This window comes from Pholis gunnellus, assembly GCF_910591455.1.
Source record: "Pholis gunnellus genome assembly, chromosome: 4".
Lineage (NCBI taxonomy): Eukaryota > Metazoa > Chordata > Actinopteri > Perciformes > Pholidae > Pholis > Pholis gunnellus.
The window spans coordinates 10,437,994-10,453,802 of record NC_136530.1 but is presented as its reverse complement, the minus strand read 5'-3'; positions in this window follow the sequence as shown (position 1 = coordinate 10,453,802).

Genomic DNA, 15,809 nt, shown 5'->3' with positions numbered 1-15,809 from the left:
TCTCATGTCGTTCTGCTTCACTTTATCAAAGTCAAACTTTGCAGAAAGACTGCTAACATGTTGTGCTATGATTTGTGAGAGTGTTTAGGCTAGCCAGGGCCTCATTTCAAGAAAAATAATAACAATAAAAGTGCTTTTTTTCAGGCGAACCTGAAACTTCATTTTGAGCTGTGTGCCATCTTAATTTACTCTTAACCAGTAACATATACACTGATATTTAAACAGCTGATCAAATCTCACCAGTGTTACCTTTTATTATAACATCAAAATTATTAAAATAGACCCTGTAGTTACATAATTACAGTCTTTTCTGTATGGGTATGCAATTTCGAGCAAAGGTCTAAAAACAGGGCGGCTTTTAATTAAACAGTGCATGCATTATTTGCTCATCCATTTACAAGTATTTGTGAGTGTTGCTCCCGACTTTGAATTTGTTTGACTCTCAAAACAGTTATCCATTCATCCACGGATTTCTATATTTCAAAGAGCTACTGTGTCTTACCTTGCCCTTAGCGCCGGCCCTTTCATCGCAATACTCAATGAACTTTAAAAAACCCTGAGCTACTGTAGCACACAAAGAAAGATTAATTGATTCCTTTACCATCAATTCAGCGCTGGTTACCTCCAAACACAAAAGTAAGTAGTTTAATTCATCCTGTAAGACGAACATATTTTCATTTTGCAGCTAATAGAGACACACAGTGATTCACAGGGCTGTACTGTCTAACAGGAAACATTTAGAAAATGTAGCGACCTGCAGAACTTAACATTCATCTTTAGATCACATAATTAGTCAGAAAGAATCTGTTTAACCATCCTCTTCAGTCTATTTAGAATCTGCCTGTCTGTCTATCTGAACACAACACACTGCTAAAAAATATATCCTGTAGATTTCAAGAGCTCACACTCAATGGTGCACTTCCTTTGGTCCTCAGCAATACGCCCACCAAGTGTGAAGGAGCTTGTTGACTTGTTTAATAGCAAAGGACAGACACACACATAGGTCTACGAACATACATACAGAGACTTCTTCCATTCTAGTCAGATATTTCTCACTAATGTGTTCAGAACAATACACATCAGAAACATCAAATAGCCTATTACACGATTTCCCTACGTAATGGTACACGTTATCGCATTGTTTCTCAGTAAATAGGCACCATGCATTCTTTGCTTCGCGAGCAGTGAGAGACTCTGTCTTATCAGTAAATCTAACTTTCGTCTGATAAACTCATTGGCACTCGCTGGAGGGAAGCCTCGAGCAATAACTACGGGATCTCCTGCCGTGTACAAGCTTCTGCAGAACAATCGAGATAACTCACACAGCACCTACTGCATGCTGAGACTCATGCAAACTAATACATTATGCCGCTGTATCACAGCATCAACATCTCCATTCATCATTCCGCAAGAAGGGAAGCAGCAACTTAATGGCCGCTCACCTACACTGTTTTCTTCTTAAGGGTAAATACTTCCATGTTTACACTCGAAGCACTGTTGTTATTGTAAAAAGCAAGTTCAAAGATATGAGAAAATGCACTTTAACTCTCCAGTTGAAGTGGACCAGCAACCTCAGATATCTACATTCAAACAAAACCATCAGACACAACAGAAGTTTGTTACTTTTCCTGGCAGAAAGGTATGATTGTTCCAGTTGCAGTATTGATGAAATGTAAGAGAGACTGTCCTTTATCTGGAAAATCAAAGGATCAGCAATCAATGTCAGCAGCCCTCTCTCCCATCAAAGACACGTTGAGCAAAATGCTGAGGCTCTGCCTGTTCCCTCTGGGCACTGACAGCCTTCATAAGACCAGGTAATGTTTAAAATATTCATAAAAAGATGAAATACAACTCACAATCACATGGGGATTATGTGAATGAAGCAACCATATAGAGTTCGGACTTCCAGCTTTTCCCCACCATTCGGTTCGTCCTCAGAAAAGAAAGAAATCTTTGAAGGTCACAATTAAAATCATCAAGGAGACACTTCAGATTTCCCCTGCTTGCTACAATGCATCTTGTCTCGTGCATTATTAGTCAAATAAAAGAGAATCAATAATAGGGAAAACCTGCTCCTATGCTCCAGGAATAAACCATATACATGATTTGCTCCAAAGTATTTTAACTACATGCAATTATAATGTCTAGTGAAAACATGAATTTGTGAATTGTATTTGTGGGTGCAAGCTATATGCAAAACATTACGCACGACGCATTTTAGTTTCTATTTAAAATGATTAAGGCATTGCGATCTATTGATTGGACTTTGGCCATGAAATCAAAGCATCAGACCACCTTGCCTGTGAACCACAACACATTCACAGTGGGACATAAATGAGATCCATATATAAAGGCGGTGGGCCCCGTGTTGTTTATAATTGATAGGTAGAGGGAAAACAGTTGTAACCTTGAATACAGGTGTACAGAGCAACTAATTATTGATCCAGAGTTTCCTTGCTGGTGGCGAAGGTGAAAAGAGACTATGAAGACAAGATATAAGATATATTATGAATGTCTCTGTTGGACTGTTTCTCATTAGGATTCAGGAGGGGCTTTGCAGGAGGAACCTTGTCATGCTAATCCTGGCCAAGTGGTCCCACAGGGTCCCGGCAACTGTGAGCAAGCATACATCTCGAAGAACTTCTTCTTTTTTATTTGTCGGTGATCTTTGTCATATTGCTTCCATTGCCTTTGTGTTGTCATTGCCCTATTTGTGTAGTAGTTTGTCTTAGTCAAATAATTGGTGAAGACACCAAAATGCAAAGCTTGCTCCACTTCTCTTCTCAGGTAAAAAGAGCATATAGAAACTCACAGACCTGTCCAAACTGGCAGCTATTATGTTAAGAATCGGCACGGATTCAACAAGTGTTCCTGCTGGTTATGAAATAATTTGGATTCAGATTTGTTTTTATCAATGAAAAATCATCTAGTTCACTACTCAAATGCATTTATACCTTCACCTAAAGCAATGCAACTGGCCTGGTTAAATCCATCTGAGAAAACAAAGAGAGGAATTCACTGCATGCGGTATAATTTAATGTGTACTGAACTGCAGGTCACTTTCAATATAGCATGAGTGAAGTGTTGTGAGATCTAATCTGATTTCATTTTTATTAAAATGAGAATGCATTTCAAGGAATCATTGCACTTTTTTTTGATTCATATCAACAGTTCATTTCACTCATGGCCTGCTGTACCAGCACAAAGCACCATTCTGTCGCTTGACTATTTGTAAATACAGGTTTAATTGAAGGTTCTGAAAATGTGATAATCAATTTGGAAAAATATAGAAACAGAAGCAGCTTCAAGTAACGATTAAATATATACGGAAGTTCCTCTAATCCAAGGTAAGAAAGGTAAGTATGATCCCGAATCCGACATAGTTTGCGTATCATATGCTAAATCATCCTGAAAATATGTCCTTTTAGAAGCAGTAGAATGTTGCTGCAGAAGAGAACAACAGTGCAGTGCCTTTGTTTCATTGTTCGAGGCAAGCCCTGAAATCAATCCACGGTAAATTTCGTAGCTGATGAAATTACTGGTATGACCTCTTTAAACTTCTTATGTCTGATGTCTTACAAGTAACAATAAGATGTCTTGCCAATCATGTAAATTACATCTCAGATTCAATGGATCACATTGCAGATAGGATGAGGGGAAAAGCATTATGTTGACTGAAAAAGGGAGGACAAGCAATTAATGATATCTGAGCTGGGGTTTCATATCTCCAACAATCAAAAATAGATTTAAATGATCAGATGGTCTAATGTCAGGCTTGCTTCCACCTTCCCAGACATTTCTCTGTTCATACGGAGGGGTGAATTGCTTTGAGCTTATTTGTGATAATCATAGTATTGACACTCAGCGCTATGAATGGTGCCCATTACATGTTCTAGCAGAGGCCCTGGAAATAGACTTTTAATTTGAATGTATTTCAATAACGTTGAGTGTAATGGATTATGGAAGCGCTGCCGCCTGATTGATTAGTTTCACCCTTTATGTACAGCACAAGTCGAGCCGCCACTGCAGATGTCCTTCCTGGGATAGCATTTTAATGACGGGCTGTGGCCTGACTTTGCAACTGGATGCATGAGCCTACGGTGCAGTGCAATCATTATGGTAAATGCTCATTGTGCTGTCTGTCTTGTGGGGACCTACAATATTTCCTCCCTGCAGATGCACTGTTAAAATGCATTAAAGCAGAGCCAGAGGGATCCCAACAGATGTTGAATGGTTGTTTTGTCTTGAGTACATCGGGGGCTTTTCAGCTTGAAGGTGATATCAGGTAGGAGCCACATTACGACTCACTTTGATGTTATAGCTGACAGCTGTGGCTGGCAGATCAGTGAAATTAGATCTTCAGTAGATATTTAGATGGACCATAGGGAGGCCATATTTTTGTGTTTAAAATTCTGTAGTTGTTGTGGGATGAAATAGGTTTGAAATTAAACATTCATGTAAAAACTGTGGGTCTTTCTGAAGGGGTTAATTGGGCAGGGACAAAGGCTAACATACAGCTTTTTAGACCAGCAGGCATGCAGGGTTAAGCACCTAAATTCCAGAGGCCAAAAACCAGATGCTGTCACTGCCCACACTGAAACGTGTTTTGGTTTTAAAGTAATGACTGATGGGCATAGACTGTTCACTGGCTGATTGCAATCTGTGCTTTAAATGGGGCCATTTCATCGCACAACTGTCAACGCACCTTTTACATTAAGTTTGTAGAGCTGCTGATGCCATGTTGAGATTTGTTGTGGGATGGAAAAGCTAAGCCACTTTCATTTGTATTCGCAGGGCAGCTCCAGTATCTGCAGGGCCTGTCTTTATGTGGCCAGTGTGCCAGTAGCACTGGAAAACAACCAGATGCAGAGAATCACAAGTTGAACGGAGGCCACGGCCACGGTATCAGCATGTGTCATCCGGATAGACGTGTCAATTTAAGTGTGCCGCATGCAATGTGTTGTGCCTTGAGCTGCGCTCCCTGCATTAATTTCCTGTTGTCTGAGTTCAAAGTGTTTGTCACCCGGTGTCAGTCACATTGCCGCCTCCACTCTCTGTGCTCAGGGACCTCGTCGCGATTGCAGGAAATGTTTTCCCTGAACAGTACATTGGGTCACTTGGTCGATACTGGCAGAGGTCCGCTGGGGTCAGGGCGGTTGACAAGGGTGCCCACTGGCGCCACTGCGTGATCAAATGCTCAGAGGATTTACGACTCTGAATGTGTCTGTACGGAGGAGCGATGTCGAGACAGACGAGTGAGGGAGGAGGTAGAAAGCAGTTCAGTCCAACCAAATTTCTTCTCTGCTGTGATCAATACATAATGGCCATGTGAAAGTGCGAGGCTGGTGGGCAAACTAGACGGCTGGACAAAACAAAGGTCCACTTGATTAAAACAGCACTGCAGATTAACCGGACCCTCTGTACACATTTGCTCCGAGGCATTAATCAACAGTGGATAGACTACTCTGAATAATAAGCAAGGTGATTATACAGCATTGAATTGCTGCTCTTGTTGGGGGTTCTTGGCATGAGCTGGTTTCCAAGCCACTTGTTGGCTGAAAGTGATATAACAACACCAATTGTGAAACACAATAGCAAATCAGTGAGCAATCAGTGTGTTTCATTTACCTTAAAATGTGCACCTTCAATGAAAACATGGTTTGATTAATGGGTTTATTCAGCACCTGCAAGAAATCAGAGATTGCTATAAAAAAGGAGCCACAGAACGACATATTAGCATTTGATTCACTGTTTATTGAATTTTTAACATTATTTAACAAATATGTCCAATTTGCTGTGCTATTTACTTAGATTTTTTTTTTTTTTTAAATAACTAGCACTGATATCTCAGATCCAAAAATAATTGTGACTGAATGTTTTTGCAGCAGCACTGTGGCCCACAAATTATGGTTATGATTGCATGATTTATGAAATATGCTTTTTTCCCCCTAAGTACTCATTGTATAAATTATTTCATGCCCGCCATTGCTGTTATTTTTCTTTCTTTCCTGCTAGCCACTGAAAATTGTTCTGCAGTTGACAGTCAGCACTATGAATTACTGTATATTCACCTTCACCCAACAGCTGTCCCCACAATTCATTTCATCTTTTAACACCCAATGCAAGTTAATTCACGGTGGAAGTAACACACAGTAAATAAAAACCCTCTCCGACAGCAGACTCAAAACAATTTAGTGTACTTGTAAAGCACAACAGTTCAATAACAGCACAAACCTGCCAACCTAAGAAAAACCATTGACTCGTAATATCTTTATAATTGGCTCTGATTTGTAATCTGACACCTTTCAGTGCTAGTTGCTATTTGACAGTGAGCAAGATAATGAAAAGGTATCATTTTAGCACTTCCTGTAATTAACCTCATGAATATATATTGGTTTGTTAGTTTTTCCAGCATCTTAGATTTTCACCTTTGCATCTAATCAACACCCTCAGCAGCAACCCAGTGTTATTAAGCCACAACCCAGTAAGAGAAACTGCTGACGTATTCTTTCATAGTAACACCACATTTCTCTGCATGCAAAAATGACTTTTTATTACGAGTAAGCCAAATATCTCAAGATAAAGTTGACGGAGGGAGACAGTGTCATTCTCAAAGTTCCTTGACGTCTCTTACTGACTGACAATGATCGTTTAAAATCCGCCTCACGGGATTGCAGCGCTCGAAGTAATGGAGATAAGCGCTAATTGGGGTCATATACTCCATGCTTAATTCCCCAGCCTTTATAATATCATGTACATGGTATCAGTAGTCTGCTCGGAGTCAATTTGGAGAATCCATTACATCATTTAGAAAACGTTGACAGCAGTCAATGAATATTAGAACAGCCGCGCCGTGTGCTAGCCACTTAAAAATGTTTGCAAGTGAGAGTATTAGCAGGGATTAGGAAATTAATCTTGTAACAGTGCAAGCAGGTGACAGGGTGCTCACACAACTCATTCCTAGAGCATTTGAACTGGTCATAGTGGATTAAAAGAAAAGTTACACAGTTGTGTGTTTCGGCATACCGTCCGTTTCCTGCGATGTACAAATGTCGATGGACTTTAAAGGGACATGAAGGGCAAAGGCTTCCACGTTTGTGTATGCAGTTATCTCTGGAGTAAGCACTCATTGACTTGTTGTTATGGAAACTATGTATTTTATTTTTACATTTCAATGTGATGGGTGAATGGGGAATTATCACTACCTGGCACCGGAAACATTTTCTGACCAAGAGGGCAAATAACATCTCAACTTTAGGAAATAAATTCAGAGTCTGAATAATATTACGGCTTGTTCCCAGCGAGGGTTACTGATGTCAAACTTGTGTTTTCCTGTTCTATCTCTGCGAGGACCGATGAGTTTTAGTACATTCAAAAGTTCAGATGTGAGGACCACCCAGTGTGCCCTCACGTTGCACTCCTCAAGATGATCTAACTTTATCTCAAAACTTGGGTTCAAATTAAGGAGAGTTAAGTTTTACTTTCTTTGTATTTATTTGGAGCCAGTATAAAAAACAACCAGACGTTTCCTTTCAGCCTCGTGATTTTGTTTGTGTTCGTTCAATGATCTCTGCATCGATTCTGTTTCTGTGTTGGTTGTTAATTGATTTGACTCACCTGTGTCCTAGCTAACAGGTCACACTATTGGGATAGTGCAATAAAAGGAAGATACTTACATGGAATACTAAATAAAATAGGAGGGGTAGGACAGAAAAGAACAAGAAATCATGAGTAGAATTGGTCACAGCAACTTGGATAGTACACTAGTATTATTCCTACTGGTCATAGTTGTCAGTGTCAAGAAAAGGAGACAAGCAGGAAGTATGAAAAGGAAAGAAGGGCTTTGATTGCAGGACTACAGGGGTGAGGATTAGGAGAGGTCAAGATAAAGGAGGTGACTGACAGTGGAGACACAGTGGAGGGGAGAAAAGGGAAGTTTTTGAAAGCAGCCAGGCTATTTACTTGGTTGTAAGAGAATATGATACCAGTAGATGATTAAACCCAATAGGGGTCAGTAATGCAACTTAAAGGATACCAACTGACCGAAAAGAACCCAAAGAAGAGGTAGAGGAAGAAGAGGAAGAAGTGTCTTTTTTGAAAGTGGAGAAAGAGAAGTGTGTTGAAAGTGCTCAACCCTTCCTCAGATGACGACCTGCAAGCCAGCACCGTAGAAGTGGTATGTGCTCTCCTTTAAATCTTCATTCAATTCTCAATGTATTGTCAACTCTTTTGTTACATTAGATTAGAGTTTACATTTTCCTGTGGCAGTATGCAATGTTAATTCTTTAGTCTCACTTGTTTTATATTCATACTCTTCAAATAGCTACCTTTTGCTACACTCAAAGCAGTGCTGCTCCGTCTTAGAGCCTAAACCACAATTTAAACATTGACACAACAATAAAACCAGACTTTTTCAATTCCGTTTCCTTTAGATTTGGGCACTATACTGTCTGATACAGTACAGCTTACTTATCTGTGCATTGTGGTTTGTTTTCCAAAAACTTCAGTTCCTTCATTATGATGCAGACGAGCACTGCAGTTTATTGATTTATTTAATCCCACACATATTGTCCTGCTGCCACAAGCACTTATACTGATGCACCAGATGGTTTGTTACACAGAACCATCAGAGGAGTCGTCATTGGACACTGTTTGGAGAAGGGCAGGTCCTTTCAGGAAATACTTGGTAGTTGATTTGATGAACCATCCATCTGTCATCTGTCTCCAAACACTGGCCGAACTCAGTCAGTAGAATAGCAAAAAACATGTTTTCCATCAAGAAAATCTGTCAGTGCCATTCTTTGCTCTTCTCTCAATGAAGAAATACTCTACAGTTCTGATATAACTGATGCTATTGCAGCATCTACGCTAACCTCATTTGAAGCCGCCATTGTTGTTTTGAACAGTCGACTCTCCATGTCCTCTCACACTCTTAAACCACGCTGTAGCTGCCAGTAGCTTCTCACAAGACGCTGGTTGGTCAGGACACAAACATATTAATTGAAGCAGAGATGGGTCAGAAAGGTGACGGTACACTGAGAGTCAGTTTCTTCTATCTGTCACAAGGGTTTCTCCAATACCCCTCCCTTTTGGAGGACTAGCGGTCTATTATCTCCAATGGCAGAAGTGAACGTGATACAGATTATGGCAGATTCTTTTACTTGCTCCACAGTCACCAAAGTACATTTTGGACACATTTTTCACAAGCCACGTTATCCTCTGAACATTCTGACACTAAAACACACAAATCAGGAGAAAATGTACTTTGTTTGAGACCTGTCTCTTTCTCAGCAACACACTCTCAAAGATCTGGCAACTAACATCCGCACACATCCTAGCTAAGTACTTTTCATATTGCTAAATATGACTTAGCTGTGTAAACATCGAAGAAAAAAAAATATGTATATATACATTATGCAAATATAACCTAATCTTGTTTAATCCATCCACACAAGGATTACAACACTGCACACAATGTATCAAAATTACATAAAATCAAAACTACCCCTTCAAGGTTACAATTAGTATTAGGTCAGGGTTAGAACCTGCAGATATTTGTAGTTGAAACACAGCAAATCACATTGAAAGCATTAATGCCACGATCACACATTTTGCTTTGCCGCGTTAAATTTCATTGCTGCTAACACAAGCCAGCATTGCAGCCACAAGCCAACCACAGCACAACCTGAAAGCAAAGGTTATACTGTTTTAAAAATGTAAGAGAAAGTCATCGACAGCTAAAGGATTCAACTTGTTTGCAGTTCACTTTGGCTGCAAATGTCTGCACGATGCTGGATAAAGAATATAGCCAGTTCTTGTAAGTATATTAATAAAAACATGAGAGCGTGCACGTGAGCGTGTGTTTGAAGCCGTCACAGGACACAGATGAATGAGGAGGATCCGGTCACACAGAGTAAAGTGAGGAGAGGAAAGAGGGTGGCTAATGTGGAAATGAAGTGTCATTGTGTTTCACCTTCATTAGCAAGAGTCACCACACGTTCTCACCTGGCCTTAGTGTAGTTAACCATCTCCGCTGCTGCCATGCGTAATGACAAAGTGCAGTAAATGGAGAGAGACACAGGGTGACACTGGCATCGGGAGGGAGTGGCTGTTGGAGAATATCGTCCCTCATCAGTCATTTATTAGCCATTTTATCACTGCTGTCATAAAAAAACTGTGGTTCTTAGAGTTGTTATGTTCTGATTCAGACTTGAGGATAAAGGTCACAGTGTACTGGCTGCAGAAGCATATTTGTTCATATAATAAAGCTGCATTTTGGTTTGGATTAAGATCCAAAATATAGTGTGATTGGTGTCTCAGTGGTCAACACTTGTCTCGCAAATGCAGGATTAAAATATTTTTCCTGTGTCCATATTTAAATGTGACTTGACATGGTGTCCCTTCATACTCCGAAGACATGAATTCCTGGTGAAATGATTACATGGCCTGTAGATTGGCAGCTGGTCTGTTTTCCTGTCTACCGGCTCATCGTGGATTGAGATCAATGCTCAATTGATAAACCCTGAACATTCATAAGAAGGTAGAGAAAATGTTTGGATGGAAACGATGGTTGTTTGCAGACACATCATGGTCACACTTTTCTTCATGGCCAGATTCTCACATTCCTTCATCAGTCCTTGTTATCCTTTTACAACATCTGCTGCTGTTCTTCTAAGTTTATGTTTGGTGTTTGACTTGTTTTGTGAGTATAATTCTGGTCCTTGACAGGAAGGCTATAATAGTCGACATATTGTACTGTAGAATCAATACTGAGCTGGTGGACCCTAAAAACCATGATTAGATTTCAAAAATCAGATGACAGAGAAATAAACTTGGCAAAAACTGGAGCGTCCAGTGGCCTTTCTGTTGGAAGTGGAATAAGTTACTCCAATGTCACTCTTTGCCCTGTTGGGATCAGGCGGCAACCTCTGGTTCTGATGAGTGAAGCCAATGCAGAAGTGCCTTAATTAAACTTGCATTCTTTCTAATGGCCATTAGGAGGCGACTCCTCTGGTTGCAAAAACAAGTTAGATTGTAAAGAAGAGAAGATGACTCATTTGATTTATTACCTCAGTAAACAATCTCAGTCTCAAGTTTCAAGTCTTTTCCAACAGTAAATGATGATCCTATTTAGAGGAAAATAGACCATAAATCAGGGAATGCTTTAGGGCGTGGCTCCCTTATGACAGGTATGACTTCACAGTGTGTTTGCAGTTCATTAAAGTTTATTGTAACATTTTGGTCACCAAAAAATGTCTTATTCAGCGTTCGGTTGCACTTAGCTCCGCCGTCTCGTGTCACTTATGGGTCCAAAACCCCCCAAAATAATTGCCGCCTAATTGCTGAACTCAAGGCTTCAAAACCTTGGTCGACACACAAATGGGCGATTTCTTCGTACCTATTTCAACTTCTTGTATGCAGTCTAAGAATGCCCTCGTAAATGATGGTATTGTTGTTCTCTTTAATGCAAAATGGAGGAAACTAGCAAGCCGTGCTGATCCCAAAACGTTTCACATTACCGCAACAACAAATTTGATGTTACATTTACTGTTAGTTTGTCATTCAGAAATGAACGCAACAGTGTACGTTTTACTACATAACAAGGGACGAGGCTGCAAATAATTGGTTCATACTGAGAAAGTGACAGCCATCTAGAGGACCTACATTTCTTTCTAAAACCTGCATTGAACATAAACAGTCTTCTGTCTGCCAGCAACTATTAAGCCGATATGTCCTTCTGAGTGTTTCTGGAAATACGTTGTTTATAAAAACACCATCCTTATTAAAATGTGTCACTTTGTGACACCTGGATGCTTGAGAAATATGAAGCTGTCACATAATGCAGCAATTTTGTTGACCAATATCAAGATGCTGAAATCTTCCTCATTCACTTTAGGTTTCACCACGAGGCTTCTCAAGAGTGTGAGAAAGTACTTTACAGACATGGAAACAATAACAATTAAAATCCAATAAGAACAACATAAAGAAGACATGAAATAGATAAATGAATTAGACAACTGAGTACGCAAGACTGAAACAAGCAAATACAACAATAAAACAGGCATCAAGTCATTGAGATGACATTGAGATACTCACAGACATGCTTAATGATGAGCCCCGGCTTTTCCTTTTTGTACATTTATTTATCCTTCTTTTATGGCAGAGCGCTTTATTGCTGCAGCTGTTGTTTTCCATGTAATTTGTATTAAGGAATGAGGCAGCATCCTCTCCCATCATTGGAAACACTGACACCGCTGTGATTTATAATCCCTGTGAATAATTTGCAAAACATTCAATCTCTCTCTCCGTACGAGATACACTGATATAAACCTCCTCATTTAAGACGACTCGTTCAGGACAGAATCTCTTTCGGTGCGATCGCTGCGGGCTGGAGGCACGCTCGGCTGCTCTGGGCTTGTTAAGAGCATTGTCATTAGTCCTTTACTTTATTTCGAGAAAAAAAAAGCCTTTCTGGTGGTAAAGTTATGTTTCCAACAGTAATACAAGTACGTTTTTTTTTGCTTGCTTCAGTGCTACGCATCATGAAACTGTAATAGGAAGTGTATTTCAAAATGACATGGAAATGTTTGTGTGGACAGATATGCAGACCTCGTCCTCAAGCTGCTGGGTATGTTTTTCTTTATTTGCATTGCCGCATAGATAAATCACTTGACACCTTTATAGTTTGTGCTATGGACTACAGAGAATTGCTTTCTCGGGAAGAATGCAGTACCTTTGTGTACATAACCGTGTGCTGGTCGATTTATCATCAGACAGTAATTTAAGTAATTAGGGCAGTGATAAATCTAATTTTTTTAAAAAGGTTTAGCTGCAATAATGTGCTATTGAAAAGAAGTGTAAGGAGTGTTTTACACAAAGTAGCAGTAACTGCAGAACGAAAAGTGCTATACTGTATATCTTAAGTTTTCAGATGTGGTAATGGCATCATTCGAAAAAAAATTAAAACAAATTAACATAGCTCGCAGCTTCATTTCAAATCCATATCACGTTTATTTGTCTCTTTCTGTTCTAGCAAATGGGTAAATATTTTGTTTACTATACTGAAGCAAGATAGCACATCAGCTCAAGGGTTGTATCAAAAGTGCCCTTCTTTTCCTACCCTATATTTTGGAGGCAATTCGTAGATACAACAGTCCTGATCTCCTCTGAGGCGTGCCCCAGATGAAACAAAGCATACACCTCAATAGGTCTCCATGGGACTGGCGGCTATCTGACTGGCTCTTGGAAGATTGACAAGTGAGCATTATTTTTCACAGGAAAGTGGCAGGCAGTCCCTTATGTGATGTGCGGAGGCATGCAGAGGGCTGCTCTCTATCTTTCTCTTCATGTGTCTTTCTTTCTTTCTTTCTTCCTTTTTTTTAACACCTCTGCTATTCAACCAGGCCTCTGAGCATTTAAATGATCAGAAATTCTGCAACATGGCTGTCTGCCCCCGCGCTGTCAAATTTGGACGGATATGTTTCAGCAAGTGAGAGAGGTAGACATGGACGATAGACATACATTACACAGACCCGTACGCGCGCACACACACACACACACACATTTGTTCACAAGTCCAACGTAGCTTCTCCAGACAGGCAAACGCCTCTTGGCATACCCTGCAGTTGAGCCGGGCAGAAAAGTGGAAAAATGTGCTCCTCAGTGGAGATGCAGTCAGTCATACAGCTGTCCAAAACCAGCAGCTATCTGTTCAGAGGGCAAAAGGCCAGAGTCTTTTTATTCAACTTTCACTCATTCGTCAGCTATGAAATCTAAAGTGAATAACCTTTTATTATTCAGTGTTTCACAGGAAATAACTGTTTTTAAATGGCCCTCTGTAGTTTTTGTTTAAAAAGTCCCACTTCAACATTTAAGATGACTATGTTTTTGAGGGTGGCAGGCAAAACATGAAAGATGGAAAGATTGACACACTTTGACAATCGCTTGTCCTGTATTTTATGTTGCAGTGGGTGAAGACAGATCCCTAAAAACACAATGTCCATCTACAGTGTAGCTCATGCTTTTTAAGAACATATGTGACTATACCCCAAATTAGATGGTCAATTGTATCTTCAAACACAAATTTCCAATGATACACTACAGCCATATGACACAAAACAACACAAATATGTACATGGATCTTAACTGGTAGCATTTGGATATTGCTAAGCGCAGATGTCACTGTCAACACAGACTGATTAAAGCTGATAAGAAAATAAATAAGCCACAGGCAGTCATTGTTATTGACAACACCATAGTGTGCCTCTAGTGAGCCAGAGCTTGCCAATTTTCAGAAAAAAAGCACAATTTAGTGAGCGAGGCTAGATCTGTCTCCGTGCCTGCCTGCTGGCACTGAAGGGAATATGGCTTCCTCCCGTGCTCTTATCGCTCGTCATTTGAATAAAACATGTTTATGTTACTATGCTAAATAGTGACATGCTCAAGAACTCATTTTAAGTGGTGGTGATCTGTCTGGATTTAGAGTAAATAAGAAACGTGTGGAAAATTAACACTGACAGAAAGCTGGACCATGACAATGGTTCACAGACACGTCACGGCAGCAGGTGTCACCTTTCAGCATTAACTATTTTAAGTGATGTGACTGAACACGGAACACTGCAAATATCCCTTCATTTCAAAGTGAATTTAATGAAACTTGGCACAATAAACTAATTCTGGGAGGCACACTTGTGTCACAAGCAAGTGGTTTCATTTCCGGAGCCAATAAGTCCTGTTTTTTTTTCTCAAGTCAGACAGGAGAACAGAGAATGACACAGAGGAGCCGACAATGACTGCATCTGCCTGCCTGCTCCTATATACATCAGTCCAAACAGAAATGCCTTGTGAATGGTAAATAAGCTCACTGAGTGCTGGGCTGCTTGCCAGCACTGATCGATCTGGAAATGTTATCTTTGGGTGATTTATCTGGAGGCAGCTATTTTTGTCTGCTTTTTTTTTTATTATTATTCTAATACCTTAATGAAATCTGGAACATCTTTCATATCTTTCCTGACTGAATTGAATTTTTGCAAATACAACACTGACCCGAGATAGCAGAGTGCATTTCAGTTCGTTAGTCAAGCTTTTTTTTATTTTTTATCTCATAGATATTAATCACAGCTTGCATAATATCTAAAATACTTTAGTGGATTTGTGCTGCAAATCTGATGGCAGGGAGCAGTGCCACGATTAAATTTGCTCCGAATGTGTGCCAGGTCTTGAGCTGACCCTGTTACCTGGACAGGATGTTAATAAATTGCCACAGAGCAATTTCTCCGTATCTAGATGTTAAGCTTTTGCTGGTCAGCAGAACATGTGTCTGCTTAGGCTGAGAGATGTCAGAACCTGCCGATCCAGCCCCTCGCAAACAGACTGGAGAAAATTGACATATTGGTCACAAATAGTTTCATCTGCCGGGGAAATCCAATATCCCCAGGATATCTCTGGGAATCATCCGTTTCACCATGTGCATGGGATTCTGAAGAGACCTTAGAGTCCTGAAGCAGGATATGTAAGCATTACGATGGCTATGATACACAACATTGACATTCTGAAAACAGCCTGTTCTGTGGATTTTCACAGGGGTAATATTGAACAAATCAAATATACTGTATCTTGACAGTGATCTAAATCCTCAGAGCCCTTTTCTAACTATTTGGGTACGAGATGCATCACTAACTTTCAGCAGAAGTGCCTCCACATGTCATGCTGTCGACTTTGACCCCATTGAAACTGTCTAAAGGGATAGATTGAGATTCATTTGGTGGAAAAGTTCAATTTTGTGGGTGAATTGCATTTTCTTCTGAAGT